This window comes from Arachis ipaensis, chromosome B2, assembly GCF_059453495.1.
Source record: "Arachis ipaensis isolate K30076 ecotype BB chromosome B2, ASM5945349v1, whole genome shotgun sequence".
In the NCBI taxonomy this organism is placed as follows: domain Eukaryota; kingdom Viridiplantae; phylum Streptophyta; class Magnoliopsida; order Fabales; family Fabaceae; genus Arachis; species Arachis ipaensis.
Genome location: NC_142437.1, coordinates 115,107,321 through 115,124,431, shown reverse-complemented (window position 1 = coordinate 115,124,431; position 17,111 = coordinate 115,107,321).

The following is a 17,111-nucleotide window of genomic DNA, read 5'->3' as shown; positions in this document are numbered from 1 at the left end:
CCATCACCTACAACATAGTTGTAATCACACTCATAGCCAAAGTGAGAATTCATAGTGAAAAGTAAAAATAGGAAGCAAAAGCTAACAAGAAATAATGAAACAAAGTCCTAGAACTAGCAAAAACTAACAAGCAATCCAAAAATCAAGCTATTCACAATATTCACATATATACAATAACCAATAACATAACACCATTGTAATTCCCCGGCAACGGCGCCATTTTGATGAACGGATTTTTGATGGTTTAGAATTTCACAAATGAAATCTCGTTGCAAGCATAGTTTCTAAACCAATCTCTAATCCTTTCATACAAAAAGTTGTTTGTCACTAAAACAAACCCCTAAAATTTATAAACCGAAGTATTCAAACCTCGGGTCGTTCTCCCTAGGAATTGTAATGAAGTGTCTTGTTATCGGTTGTGAGTTATATTTGGGGTTTTGATATGAAGCATGAAAGATAAATGGTAAGAAAGTAAACTAATGGCTAAAAAGGTCTTGGCAAGGGTTGGTGGTCAAAGATCTCTATCCTAATCACTAACCACAATATGAGAATTGGCAAGGATTAATCTCATTAAATCATCCTCTAACTAGTAGTAAAGAAAAGTCAAATGAGCTATATCAATCCTAGTCCATAAGTCTTAACTCTCCACTAATTCAATTAGTGAGAACTAGAGTCAATGAATCCCAATCATCAATTACTTGGACATTAGTAACTCAAGAGTTCCTAAGTTACCTTTCCAAGCCAAGAACATAAAATTCTACTCTAGAATCCAACCAAGCATTTCATCAAACACTTGGAAGGCATGAAAGGAAAACATAGTAAATCAACAACAAGAATTAATTCTAACTACAATCAAATGTAAAGAATTAACAACAACAATTAAAGGAAACAAGATCTACATGAATTACCTCTTATTGAATTGAAAGAAAATGTAATGAACAATAGTAGATCTACAACAAAACATAAGAACAACATAAAGAAAATTACAACAAAAGAATGGAAGAAGAATGAATGTAACAACAAAGAATTGAGAGATAGAAGTGGAAGAAAGCAAAGATTAAAACCTAGATCTAAGAACTAAACCTAATCCTAATTCTAGAGAGAAGTGAGAGCTTCTCTCTCTAGAAACTAACTCTCACTACTAAACTAAGCTAATGATTAAAAGTATGTTGATTCCTCTTCAATCCTTGGCTTAAATAACATCAGAAATGAGTTGGATTGGGCCCACAAGGCTTCTAAAATCGCTGGCCACGTTTTGCTTTAAGTGAACCAGGTGGCAGCAACGGCGTGTGCGCGTACTATGCGCGTGCGCGCCACCATACGTGTAGCAGCTATGGCAAATCTTATATCGTTTCGAAGCCCCGGATGTTAGCTTTTTAACCCAACTGGAACCGCATCATTTGGACCTCTGTAGCTCAAGTTATGGTCGTTTAAGTGCAAAGAGGTCGGCTTGACAGCTTTCCGGTTCTTTCATTTCTTCATGAGTTCTCCAACTTTTCATGCTTTCTTTCTTCATTCCCTTGATCCAATCTTTGCCTCCTAAACCTTAAATCACTTAACAAACATATCAAGGCATCTAATGGAATCAAGGAGAATTAGATTTAGCTATTTTAAGACCTAAAAAGCATGTTTTCACTCTTAAGCACAATTAAAGGAGAAGTTATAAAACCATGCTATTTCATTGAATAAATGTGGGTAAAAGGTGATAAAATCCCCAAAAATCAATACAAGATAAAACCTACAAATGGGGTTTGTCAACCTCCCCACACTTAAACCAAGCATGTCCTCATGCTTAAGCCAAGAGAGAAACAAAGGGTATCAACATTTATTCAATGGAAACTAACTAAATGCAATCTACCTATATGCAACTATCTAAATGAATGCAAGTGCTTGGTCAAAATAAATCAATTCCCAAGAAACATATATGCACAAGGGCTAAGGACTAGCAAGTCTAATCCACAATTGAATTGAGTTATTAAATATTTTTACAAACTTGCATGAAAATTATGATCATAGGTGAAAACATGTAATTGAGCACCAAACCCTCACCGGATGTGTTTGCACTCTATTCGCTCAAGTGTTTAGGGTTGATTCACTCAATTCTCCTCTATTTCATGCTTTCCAAGATTTGTTTTTCTTCTAACAATCAACAAATACTTCATGCATGCATACATATATCATGAGGTCTTTTCTTTGGTTGTAGTGGGGCTAGGGTCAAGGTAGGATGCATATTTGGTCAAGTTGACTTGAAATTTGAATCTTTGATAAGCTTAAACTTCCCACCTAACCTATGACATCCTATACAATTAAGTTCTAATCTAGCTACCCATTTTTCACTTTTTCACATACTCATGCATTTTCTTTTCATTTCACAACTCATATGCATTGATCTTATTGAGCTTCACCTTGGGGCATTTTGTCCCCTTTTTATTTCTTTCCTTTTCGTTTTCTTTCTTTTTCCATTTTTTCTATACTTTTCATATATATATATATATATTTTTTTTTCTCATTTTTTTCTTTCTTTCAAACTATATACAAGAGTACCAATGCATAAGGTCTATACATTTAATCAATACATGAGCATGTACCCAATTCCCAATATTTACAATAATAATACAAAACTACCCTTTTATTCACCCAATGTCCCAAGGTTCCCACACTTGAATGATACTCACACACACTAGCCTAAGCTAATCAAAGATCCAAATTAAGGTACAATTATTGTTTTTCGCTTTAAGGCTTGTAATGTGCCAAAATAAGAATAAGTGGGTTAAGCGTAGGCTCAAATTTGCTAACAAAGGAAGATAAAAGGTAAGGCTATTTGGGTAAGTGAGCTAAATGAAATGATGGCCTCAATCATATAAATGCATGAATACACAAAATAATGGAAATAAAGAATCAAACAAATCAAATATTACAATCATAGGAAGAGAATAATGCACACAAGAAGGAAAAATAAATGGTTATAAGATGTAACCACACCGTTAGGCTCAAATCTCACAAGCTTGTGTTCTTAGCTCAAAACATGATCCACAATATATATAATTCAAGCAAGTTCTATGAAAAGTTTTCACTCAAATCAATTGACATGCCCTATAGATAGAAATCTTGAAAAATTCTCATTATTTTGACTAAGCTTATTGTGTATACATATGCAAAAATAAGAAAATGCAAGTAAAAATCCTAAAATCCTAGAATGAAATGTAAAAGTATTGGAGTTAGAAATTTGTCACCCAAGATTGCCGATCGGTCGGACGACCTCCCCACACTTAAAAGTTTGCACCGTCCTCGGTGTACTCAAAGATGAGCAAGGGGGTACGGCGACTCTCCGGATTGCTATGTGTTCTTTCTTCCGCTTCCATGGTTGCTTGTGGTGCATTCGTTATGAAAAATAAAAATATAACACCATAAGATGAGAAGATATAAAAGCAAGGAGGCATACATTGTTGGAATGAGGTAAATCACTAGAATGAGGTGAGTGAATTAGTGTGACATTAAGAAATATTAGGTGTGTGAATTCTAAATTGCGCGGTTTAGAATACACATTAGCATAAAAGCTATGTCACAAAAGAAGCATGCACTTCACTTATCCTAGTGTGCTTGAGATGCTTTAAGTAAGCTTGTAAGGTAAGACAAGCATTAGAGAAGCATGAAAGCATTCAAGTCAAACATATGGATGGATATAATCATGAAATACAATGCATTAAGGTAAATGCACAACATCATCCATCAAGAGGTAGCCTAATCGAGGAAAAAGATTCAAATCACATGATGGCTAGCTACAACATGCAATTCAAAAGAGTTATAAGCTCGAAGACAATTCTCATCACTTGGTATTTTTTCAAAAGGTAAGCATGAAGAACTCAAAACCAAGTAACAAAATATAACCTCAATCATAGAATCCAACAAAGATTATCTAAAAACATTCATGCTAAAATAGCATTTAGGCAATAAGGGATATAGCAATGTATAGTAAATAAAGTCAATACTCCAACACTTATAATGAAAAGAGAGAAAATAAAATGAAAGCTAAACGAAAACTAACTAATTAACTAACCAACTAACTAATTAACTAACTAAAATAAATGGTTATTCATGGTGTTTGGAAGTGTTGGATGAGGGGTAGGAGAAGGGAAGAAGAAAGGAGAAGGAAAGAATTGGAAAGAGGAGAAGAAAAGAAAAGTGGATGGGAGAAAGAAATCCGCGCGTACGCACACATGGCGCGCGCGCGTCGTTGGCTTATTTCGAGAGTGGCGCGTACGCGTCATGTGCGCGTGTGCGCAAGTGGGGTTTGTGCCAGAGGCACAACGTTGGCGCGGCGCAGGCACAACTCTCTGGAAAATGTATGGAGGTTGAAACTTCTCAATCCACGCGTACGCACGCATGGCGCGCACGCGTGGATGGTCGAAAATGCTGGAAGTGCGCGTACGCGCCATGTACGCGTACGCGTGGATGGTGCTCTGTTTTTCAAAAAAATTTTCTATGTTTTTGCACCAATCCAAGCATTCCAAACCTCCAAACAGCTACCAAAAATCAATACAAGATAAACCCTACAAATGGGGTTTGTCAAGAGGTACTAAAGGGGTTGAATTTTGAAACACTAAACTACTTATTGAAAATCTGAGTTTTGAAAGGAAACGGCAATTTTGAAAGTGAACCAGCAACTTAATGGAGATTGGAATGATATGAGATTAAGAGCTAAGCAAACTACAACAAGTATAGTTATTAATATTCAATTTTGAAGGTTTCGTATTAATTGGAGACTTAGTTATGATTTTTTAAAGTTGAATTATAAAATCTGATTTTCTGCTTTACTTTTAAATAAATTCAGAAACTTTGAAAAGCTATAACTAATTCTGTGTTGATCGGAATTACTTGAGACCAAGTCTGGATTAAACTTGGGAATATGTGGAGCTGGACTGAAAAATTTGAAGTCTTTTCGTTAAATACATAATTTATGGCAAATTTTTAAAGTTGAGTCATCAAATCTGTCTTGCAGCAGAAGAGTTCAAACAGGACAGCAATTTGTTTGTCTTGTTGCGGCTCCTCCGAGCTGAGTTTTGGAGCAAAACTAATTTTGTTTTAAGATTTGATTAACTTGGTTTATTACTCTAAAATTTCAGAATTTTAGGAGATAAGGATTAGGAGCTGTGAATTTTTGAAAATTGGTGATCAAAGCTAGAAAGAATCAGTTTTCAGCAAAATATGCATCAACTTTCAATGCTTGCAACTCTTAAAATTGAACAACGATTGAGTTGCAACCAAGGTACACTTGTTGCCAGATAAGTTAGGAATCTCCAAACTAAATTTTAGCCTAATTGAGGTCATGTAGTAAAAGTTGTACAAGTTCAAAGATATTAAAGTCGTTGGTTTTTAAACAAATTGATGTAACATTACTAACATTTTCCTTTTACTGTTGCATGGAAGTTAAATTTTATCTTCATTTTCAAATCACAAATTAAATTGTGCAGGATGATATTAGCTGTATGATCAATGAATCCTATGATTCGAAAAATCCTCTCACTCCAAATGAAACTTTTTTACTTGTGAGAGGTGAGAAAACAGAAAAGTGGTGCAAGTTATGGCATAAAGGCTTCAAAATCTAAGTTAAGGATTCAAACACAACTTCAAGAGACAATGCAAGACCGTGAGGAGCTAACAAAGGAAATAGATGTGCTCAAAGAAAAACTTGAAGAGCAACGAACATGGCAAAGAGGAAGAATTAGCTCAAATGAAAGCTCAATTGGAAACTCAACAAGCCGTTGTGAACTCTTTCCACTACAAGAAAATAAGCTTTCTGCCACGCTTTTAAAGCGTGCCAAAAAGTGCTAAAAAGCGTGCCGATAACTTTTCGCCACGCTTTTTGAGCTATCGGCACGCTTTTGAAAGAGTCACATTCGCTAGCGTGCCGGTTGCTCTATCGCCACGCTTTTGTGGATCTATCGGCACGCTTTCTTTTTGGCCACGCTTTCAACTCTTGCCACGCTTAAAAGTGTGGCTATAGGTGTTAATCTATCGGTACGCTTTAAAAACATACCAAAAAATTCACATATCGCCACGCTTTCGAAGCGTGCCAAGAAAGTTGGTTTTGGCTACGCTTTGAAAGCGTGCCGATAGAGCACATACAGCCACGATTTTAAAAGCGTGGCTTTCCCACTAAAGCCTTTTGCCACGCTTTCAAAGCATGACCTATTCCTTTGTCAAATTAAAAAAAGGAAAAAATTAAAATGCATAATAATAATTAAAAATTTACAATTTTATAATAATAATTAAAAAGAGAAAATTAGAAGGCATAAGAATTGATTTTTTATTGATTTATATGAATTATTTACATGCGATAATAATAATTTAAATTAAAACTATAATGCTCCCAAAGATATGAAGGATGGAAAACCAAAAAGTGATATACAGCAGAACTATGATTAACAAAAAGTTGATGTGGGAAGAACTCCTGCTACCATTTGCTTTAAAACTCATTGTCTTCACTGGCCGCAACTTCTTCCTTATCATATTTTTTCTAGAAGGGCAACTAAAAACTCCAGTACCTTGCTCCCAGAATCCAAATGACCATTCATCTTCACCATAAATCTGTGTCAGCAAAACACACAATCCTAATAAGTCATCATGTGACAAAATAACACACAGGTTTCCATTACAATTTTCCAAGAAAATATGTATGTGCGTCATTGAATTTTCTGACATTTTGCAAAAATGTAACCATTTTGTGACACTGTAACTCATGCATCAGTTATGGAAATTGATGTTCATAATCCATATCTCAATTTATTCTCTAGCTATGCTTTTACAGCCATGCACTCTATAGAGCTAAAATCAACCCATAAACACTTCACTCCCAAAATAATCTAATGTGAAACGTCTAGAATTAACACCTAATATTTCTCCAACAACCAAATAGTGGGTGGAGTAATAATTATTAAGATGGTACCTTTTGCTACCTAACTTTTCATAATATACCATCAGAAATCAATACTACCAGACCCCAAATCTCATCTGGTTCAAGTCACCATTAGCGTTTATGAGGATATAGCCGTTGGTCTTTGCATCTAGCCCTGATGAAAAAGAAAGAAAAAGGAAGAGTGAGAAGAGAGAAATCACAGAATAACCCACTGCATAATACGAGATAGGAGGGTACTTGAGTCATACTCTTATGATTTCTTGGCAGTTCTATGCATTGTGTGAAATTGTCATTGTTGGGTTTAGACCAGATGCCTGACTCCTGAATGAAAATGCAAACTTTATAAATGAAAAAGAATAGACATCTCCAAACACAACATATACTACAGAGGGGATTTAAGACTTACTTCGGCCATGGCAATCTCGCTACCAATTACTCCCGTGTCTACCATCTTTAGAGTTCATTCAGCATCACCTTCTCCATACCTATAACCATAATCAATGGAGCTTTGATCCATTATTAATCTAGAAACGGAGCCAGATAGTTCCTGATAAAAGGGTAAAATAATTTGCTTAGTAATATAACTTATCCAAACACCACACCATCCTCAGATGGATAAAAATTGAAGTGATTTAAGGAGACTTAAATCAGATCATGAACTATCAACTATATAGTTCTTAATCCACCCTAGTGTGAGTTCTGCAACTCACTTATTAAAGTTGGCAAACTAGTACGGTAGACACTATATACAACATTGATGATAAAATAATCTGCAACAATTTAGAAAGTGAAGCATTTCTAACAAAGTAGCTACTGTCCAAAACCAAAAGTATCTAGTTTCTCTAACAGAAAGGATAATTCCACAAACAACCAAACAAATTACAAACACTGCAAAAATGCATCAAATAGAACATGTTCACAAAACATAGCGTCTTCGCTCGCCAACAAAAAAGTTGATTAAACAACTTTGCAATGCAATATCCAAAATTTGACCTTCCACTCATTAAGAAATTATATATACTTTGCATCTTAAAACTTAAGATTCCTACAAAAAATTGAATCCCTCCAAAAAATAATATTAATAAATCATTCATCATGCTGGCCACTCCCAGAAAGGAAATAATCAAACCAACAAAGGCAAGGAAATCCCTAAAAGTCAGGGTCAAAAAATAGTTACTACTCAGAATCCCAAACCTAACATGCAAAAAACCAAATTGTAAAGCTATGTCTCAAATAAAAAAGGCGCTATCTCCACTAATCAAACCAAGAGGAATGCTCCAATTAATCAAAACGGAAAACAACAAGCAACTCTAGCTAAGCCTAACTCTCATGAAACAAAAACAGCAACAGAATAGGTTCTTAATAAAAGCAGGGATAAACAGGAAAACCATCAGGAATATTGGAGAAGCTTTAGCTATATGCTGAATGATCAATATAAGGTGTACAAAGAGGGAGGTTATGTGCCCCTAGCAGGTGAGGATAAAAATTTTACCATTAGTGACATGATGAGTTTTCATGGGGATGCATCTTGTTCAAAGGTGGTTCAGCAGCATCCTTCAAACACCTCATTTTTCAGAAGTTAGATTATGCCTGCTACCTAGGTGGAGTAACAAATTGAATGAGAAATTAAAATAATGAAAGACTAGAGAAAATTCTAAAACAGAGTAATGCCAAACAAAATAGAGCATTAATGAGACCGAAACTTTTAAGGTTTATCATTCAGTTTCCTTTGTATCAAACTATTCATCTAATTTCCATAATTTGGTAAAAAAAAATGAAAATCAAATTCAGAGAAAACTAATGCTCAAATATCTTTAAAAAAATATCAGATTCACACCAGATATTTTTTTTCTTAAAAAAAAAAAGCAGTTCAGGAATCAACACAGATACTAAGAACTGAAATGGAAGAAAACTCAAATTATTAAAAAAAAGTGCAGAAAAAAAATTCAAACTATATACCTAATCAAAATGGACCCTTTTATGAAAATATTTCATGGAAGATAAAAAGGAAAATACTTGAGAAGTTGGTAATAGATGGCAGCTTATGGTTTGTGTGAGCGAGGGAGAGAGAACTAACCTTCGAGCAGCACCGCAAGCAGAACCGCGACAGAGAAGCGAGCAGAACCGCGAGAGAGAGGGGTGAGCAGCACGACGACCAGAACGGCGAACTGGCGAGGAATGGCGAGCTGGCTAACACAAGAATTCTTTAGCATTATCTATCTGCACAACTTTAACAGAATTTCTAGTTGGTTTTTCATAAGTAACTTGTTGTAAAATTTGCAGAACTTGAGCTTTTGAATTAAGTAAGTATAAAAAAGTGTATCTTGTCTAAACATCTACAATGCTCATATAGTAATTCTGATCTGGAAATAATTGGGACAGGAATCCATACATCAATGTAAATTAATTCAAGAGGAGAAATAAAAATAATATTAGACAAAGAGAAAGGTAAAGTATGCATTTTTGCCTTTTGTACAAGCTTCACAAACAACAGAATCAAACTCAGTTTTATTTGAATATATTACAGTGTCTAAGAATAATCTCAAAAATAATAAGTGATGGATGTCCTAATCTTCTATGCCAAGTTCTAAATTAGATTTATACATAGCAAGAAAATATTGAAATACTTTGGATTCATTAATCTGTCTAGGTATATACATGTTCTCAAAAACATATAGATCTTGTTTAAGTATTCCTTGAAGGAGCACCTCCTTAGACACCTGAGATAACACATTTTCAATTGTAAAAAATGCCTGGCCTCAATCCATGACCTACAACTAAAATTATGAAAGGAACAACTCAGCTATCTCAACTTTAGTATTTTGCAGTTAGAGTTTTCCAATGTTGCTGTAAGACTGAACACTCAAGTTCTTGAGTCCTATTCTTTCTCTGTTTTGTACTTTCAATGATCACCCAAATTACTTGGTTAGAAACTTCCAATTATAGTTTAGAAAACTTTGGTTTAATTTGTCTAATTTGTATATGCATAGAAATGAAAGGTTCATAGTAACCAATATATTAAATAAACTTTAGTGTGTTTACTTAGTACATTTTTATAATATTAAGTCATAAACACAGTAACTCCGGAACTTTAACAATATGGACAAAATAGATTTTTCAAAAAAAATAAAGGAAAAAACCTTGAAAACGGGTGTTTCGTATTAGCATATAGCAAGAATGCATATTAAAAGAACAGTGCATTTTAATTCATTTTTATACGTTACCAATTTGATTTTTGAGGACGCATAAAATTCGAAAAACACATTGTTATCTAAAGTAGAGATAGAGTCAAGTAAGACTCGCACTATAGAAGAGACCTTAATTTTAGTAGACTGATAGCATCATAGTTGCATAGAACTTCCAATACACCTTTATCACGGATACACTGCTGCACCAAGACCGTTCTAGGTGGCGGTGCACCAGACACACTCACACCCTCAAGAAACCCCCATTTAGTATTTCTTTACCAAAAAAATTAAAGACAAAAATCAGAAACCATTCCAATAAGTAATTTACATCATAACCAAACAAAATAACAAACGATCATATCACTCAAACCTTGTATCAAGTATCTGTACTATTCGAACAAATGCATGTGTGTCATAATAAAGTATAATTCATATACTAAGATTAAAAGAATACCAGTGAATGAATCTCATTATCCAAGTTGAAATAAATTTTATATACTCCAATATAAGAAATCAGTACAATTCATATACCAGTAGTGACTTGATAGTTTTCCATGCAGATCCCACTGAAGACAGGGCTTTTTTCTTGTAGTGTGATTTGTCACAAACTATGAATTTATCTAAAAATTTTATTCATTCAGACTTCAAATATGAATATGATAAATTAAAACCCTAAAAAATAGTAGGATTTGTACCTCTTGGATAATTTGAAGAGCAACCACTCCTCTACTTTTCTTTATAATCGGTTTCTTCTTCGTCCAACGGCGGTCGGAGATGAAGTAGGCCAAAGCTACGCACAGCAAAATGGCACCACCGAAGCCAACGGCGCGAGGGATGAGCGACTAGTTGGGGAACAAATAGAAGATTAATAGCAAATTAAACACAGCAAAACCAATTTAATAACAGAACCAGAACAAATAGAAGATTAACAGAGAGAAGAGAGGTCTAGAAGATTTAAAAAACAGAGTAGTTAAAAGGAGAATTTCACAAACCCAGGAATCAAGAAGAACGACAGCGGCGTTCACGGGACGGGGAGGACAGCAACGTTCACGGGACGGGGAGGACAGCGACGCTCACAGAACGGGAGAGTAAGACGTAGATGTTCACGGGACGGAGACGACACGACGAGGAGAACACGCCTTGGACCGAGACCGCGAGACGTGCGAGTCTGCGATGGCGTGTGCGAAGTGGATTCTATGCGACGGCGGTTCTGGCGTGTGCGAGGGAGAGAAGAGAGTGACGGAAGAGAAAACTAAAAGGCAGATAAGAGAGCAAGAGAAGAGACTTAGGGAGTTAAGGTTCCAGTGAGGGGAGGGTGATTTTAGATTTAGGGTTCGACAGATATACGAGGGTTCGACAGAGAGAGGGTTAGAGGAAAGGCATGGGTGTGAAGGTCATTGGCTTAGACAGATGAGGATGAAGGCGATGAACGGTCTCGGACGATGAAGGCATGAGGACGAAGGTCATTGGGTTAGAGGAAAGGCATGGGTGATGAACGATGAACGATGAAGATGGAGATGTTGTTTGAGGATGATGACGGCGCGGGTAACTTTTAGGGTTTTTTTTGTGACTGGGTCACTTTTGGGTTAAAACTAGCATGTGATGTTGTTTGGGTTAAAATTGAAAACTAAGGAAAAAAATGTTAAGTGTGGAAAAAAATTGGGTGGAAAACTAAATTTTGGCGGAAAGAACTCTATCAGTACGTTTTTTTGTGGGGTGCCAAAATAAACAGAATATGGGCACGCTTTAAAAAGGTGACCATTGAAACACAAATTAGCCACGCTTTACAAGCGTGCCAGTTTCCCTCTATAGCCACGCTTTTAAGCGTGACAAAAAAAAGGGTGGCCAAATTTTTAATCAGTGGGCACCCTCGTAAAAGCGTGCCGATTTCCCTCTATCATCACGCTTTTCAAGCGTGGCAGTAAAAAAGCGTGGCCAAATTTTAAGTAAGTGGGCACCATCGTAAAAGCATGCCGATTTTCCTCTATAGCCACGCTTTTCAAGCATGGCAAAAAAAAGCGTGGCCAAATCACAAATCAGTGGCCACCCTGGCAAAAGCGTGGCCATAGACCACTTTTGGGCACGCTTTAAAGCGTGGCAAGAAAAAAGTGTACCGACAGGCCTTTTTTCTTGTAGTGTTTATAGCGCGCTTTGATAATGAAAGAAACTAGACCCTAAAGGTACTCCTAAAATTGTTTATGGTTTTAATACATTTTCCTATATGATTCTTATATTATTAGTATAGTTTAATTTGTATATGGATCTATTTATGACATTTTACTTGTGTCATGGTTGAGAAATGACAAATGTCCTATTATTTGGTTTGATAAATTTGGTTGTGTACTGGATGAGAAATAAGTTGTGAATTGGTTGTTTTTGTTGGAACCGTAGACGGTGGAAATATCCAAGTTTTAGGGGAGGTTCTGCCAAAATTTTTCTAAACATTAATGGAAAAAATTATAATTAGTGTTATATCTTGTTTCTAATTTTTTAATTGTTTCGGTTTTTCTTATTTACAGGAGTGCTGAAATGATGACCACATGCTACCTTGAGGGCTCAAGAATATTTTGATTCATAGAGTCACTAATCTATGTTAGAACTTTTAAATTTTGGTTGAATTTATGCAAGACATATAACTCGTAGAACTAATCAATGTACTCACTAAGATTATTTTGTTTTAAAACAATTTTAGCTAAATGAGGCATGTTTGAATTATTTATGTTTTTGCATATTATATAAATGTAAACTTGCTTATTAAAATAGTTAATATATTAGTTAATTTAAAAAATAATTTAGTAAATTATGCATGCAATTTGTATTAAAAAAATTGTTACAAAATAATTATTTTGCTTTTGTAACTAAAGAAAAAAAAACGTTACAAAATCAAGTTACATTTTGTAACAAAATTTTATGATAGGAAAAAATAGATTGTCACAAAAAATAACTTGAAGATCAAAATTTGTTACCACTTTTGTAATGACTTCTGATTTTTTGTATAAGAAAAATTTGTTACAAAATATCACTTTGAATTGTAACAGTTCCATTTTTTGTTGCAAAAACTTTTTATAACGGGACATACTGCAATGGCCCCTTTTTTTGTTACAAAATCCTTTTGTTTCAAAATTTCGATTTTTTGTAACAATTTTTTTTGTTACAAATATTACTTTTTCTTGTAGTGAATGGTTAGTTCATTAGTTCTTTTAAGCAAGCGTGGGGTTTGAATTTCACCTGATGCATACAATCCATCTGCAATAAATTAATTTTTGGCCTGTCGAATTTGAGGAATACTGTGGACAACAATAAAAAATTTAGGCTTTTTTTCAAGATTCTAAAAACTAGACTAGTCATGGAACTGTTTTAGTTATTGATTCACTAATTCAACCGTTTCAGTTGAAAAATCGCACTAATCCAACCGGTTCAATCGAAAAATTATTTTATATTAAAATAATAAATAAAAACATTAATTTAACAATTTAACGCTTAGTTTTTCATTATATCACTATTGAACTTATCAAAATAGTAATTATTGAATTAACCAATTTATTTCTTCTCTGATTAGGGCTGGCAAAACATACCCTACTTGCGGGTCATCGTAGGGTAAATTAAATAGCAGTGCGAATTTGCCTGTGGGTATGGTAGGATACGGGTTTAGGGTATATCAAAAAAGTAGGTATTGAACCCACAAATTGCCGCTTATAAAAACTTGTAATAACCATTAAGTTAGCTTTTTAATTTACTAACTTAATACATTTATATTTTTTTATAAAGTTAGCCTAAAATAAAAAAAATAAAAATAAAATTCATATTGAGATATCACATATTACACTAAATAAATTCAAAAATCCTAACGCCGTTTCTTAAATTAGGTTCACTCAATTTTTTATTAATATGTATGAAATTTGAAATGATTAAATTTTATACTAGATTGAAAAAATTTGGTTTTCTGTGGGTAGGATAAGGTTTAGAATCTTAGGGTGCCGATAGAATTAAGAGATTCTTAACTCACAGATATAGTAAGGTAAAATTTTAAAAAATTTTCAACTCGTGAGTAGAATTAGGTAGAGCCAAATCCTACCCTACTCTATATCTCTAATAAAAGGCTGATTATATTGAACAAATAAAAACTCATGCTTCAGCATAATTTTAACAAAAATTAGTAATATTTTCCATAGATAACAGATTGATCATACTTTTAACAAAGATTAACAAACTTTTCCAAAGAATAATCATTCAACAATTCAATTTAAGTAGTACTAGTACTAGCACTAACAGAATCCTAAAGTGAAGAACAAAGAACAAAAAATTCAAAAACATTATAGCAACACAACACTACGCAAAAAAGGCACAACGACGAACAGAGATGACCGTTAACTCAATTATGCCTGAGCGCCACTGACAGTGGTAGAAGAGCGGCTGAGCAGAAGTGCCTGAACGCAACTTACGGCGGCGATGAATGAGAACTTTGCAACCGTGGGGAGTAACCTAGGGAATAAGGTCGTGTTTTGGGGGCGGGGATACGAATGAGAAGAATGGGAACCTGTGCTCGAGGAGAAGGAAAAACTGCTTTTTTGTAAGAAAGCTACAAAACTACGTCGTTTCATGAGAACTTTAGTTCGATTCGACCAGTCGATTCAGCGATTTGTAGCGATTTTATGATTAATGATTGGTAGAAACTCAGGTGAAGTCGACTTCACCTAAAGTTGATATCCGAGAGTCGTTAGATGATTTAACTGATTTGACTAAATTTTTATCAAAGACTCTCAAATATCAACTTCACCTAAAGTCGACTTCATCTGAGTTTTCACCTTAATGATTTTAATGTTCAATCAAACCATAAAATAATTTGATTCGTAGTTCGATCAGTCCGACTGATAGATTCAATTCACTTTTTAGAACTATGCTTTTTTTTGTTGCATATGAATTTGAGGAGTGTTAGGGGTCAGCAGATTTTGTGAGTTATAGCCATCACTTAACCATCAATAGTGTATTTAATGGTGTGAGATTTCATCTAATGGTGGAGAATCACTCATTTTCCTTTTGCTGGCTAAGTACTGGCCAGATTTTAATAAATCTACTGGCCCTGTTCCCTATGAATTTTAATTTGGCTAGGACATTGATGAACAAAATATGGATTGCGAATCTACTTCACATGCATGAAATTATATTATTTCTAAAGTCTACATGAAAATTGTGGAGGACCAATCAAATGAATCCTCCTCAGGGAAGTAGTAGCGTTTAATTTTCCAAGCTAAGGTACCAAAAAAAGAATGGCTGATGAGTTATTAGTTATGATAGCATTGGATCAATGGATGGTGAATCATGAGTAGTATTTACATGAATAAGCAGAAAAAATAATAATACCAAACCCATGTGCGAAACGAGAGATTTTATTATGATCATGAAGCATGGAAAATCAATGTTGGGACCTAAATAGATTGCTATCATTTTCTCTCATTTATTAAGAACCAACTACCACCGTCACAAAAAAATCAACTTGCAATGTATTTACTGTGTCATTTTCTTTGCTACCCCGCACATGCATGCATGAAATCATGCAATTATGTATGTACCACAACTTTTGCTTCTTCCTACAACTATGAGCAAAGAAAAAAGTTTACTCCTACAACATTCAAGAACTTGTTGGAAATGTATACAGAAAGCATTTATAATCATATACATCATGATGAACAAATAATACATATGTATTTCTTTGTCATTAAACCGATACCAATGTAACCAATTAAAAAAAAAATTTACATATACAGTAATTTATTTTATTGATCAACATTAATCCTTTAAATTGAGCTTAAATTCACACAAATTAATACTTAACCTGTTATATTAAAAAATACTGTTAAAAAAAAAGCTTCAATAAGTTGCGGATCATATAATGTGATCTAAATACAATATTTATTGTTGCATTTCACCAAGGTATAATTGCAATGTTAATTGTTGATGTGATTATTACAACATTATGGTATTGTTGCATTGCAAAATAGCAATGTTAACATAAAGATATACAAAATTGAGATTTTACCAAAAATTAAAAGAATAAATTAAGTACGTAAAGTACGAAATTGTAACAAGATTTATATTATAAAATTGTTTGATTTTAATAAAAATGATTTAGAATTAGTTAATTAATTTAAAATTATAATATCAAAATATTTTAAGAGTTAAATCAAAATTCTAATCTATATAGACATTCTAATAAGGTAATTACTCAAATGAAGATGACAAAAACATCTTTTTACGAAGATACTTTATTTAAAAGTGTGACTTATTTATTTAGTCATATTTTAAATAAAGATAACACTTTTATAAATATCCAAATCTAATCATACAATTCATCATTTAAGGGTAAAAAAAAAATATTTTCACATAAAGATAATTATAAAATTTTTATTGTAGTATCTACCTTCTAATAAAGTAGAGCGGATTATTATTGTATTAAATTACAATTTTAATGATGATTAGATGCTTTAATGAAGTAGAGCAAACATGTGTCTTTTATAAAGTAATATGATTGAAGAATGAGAATGTGCTCCGTGAAGCAGTTTTATTGATCGGTGAAATTAGACTCACTCATTTTCGATATGATAAAATAACAAATTTAATCATATACATTAAAATATCTCTATAAATCATATTTTCATTTCTCAATTATAATGTTTTATTAAAGCAATTTTACTCAATTTCATAAAAGAAATTACTGTGATTTATAATTAAATCACACAACTTGACCAATATCTAAACCACATCAAAATTGTCAGTGATATTAAGGCTGTAATAGATTGCGATAGATAAGTTCCAATTAAATTGTAGATCGGGGGGAAAAAATATGCTATATGATCAGGTTATTTTAGGGATAAAATTCAATTATATTAGTCTAATAACTTATTGGTAAAATAAAATTAATAAAAAAAAAGACATATAAGTAGAAGAAGAAAAAAAAAATTCTTAGTTAAATTTAAGGATAAAATATTAAATTGATCATTTATATTTGG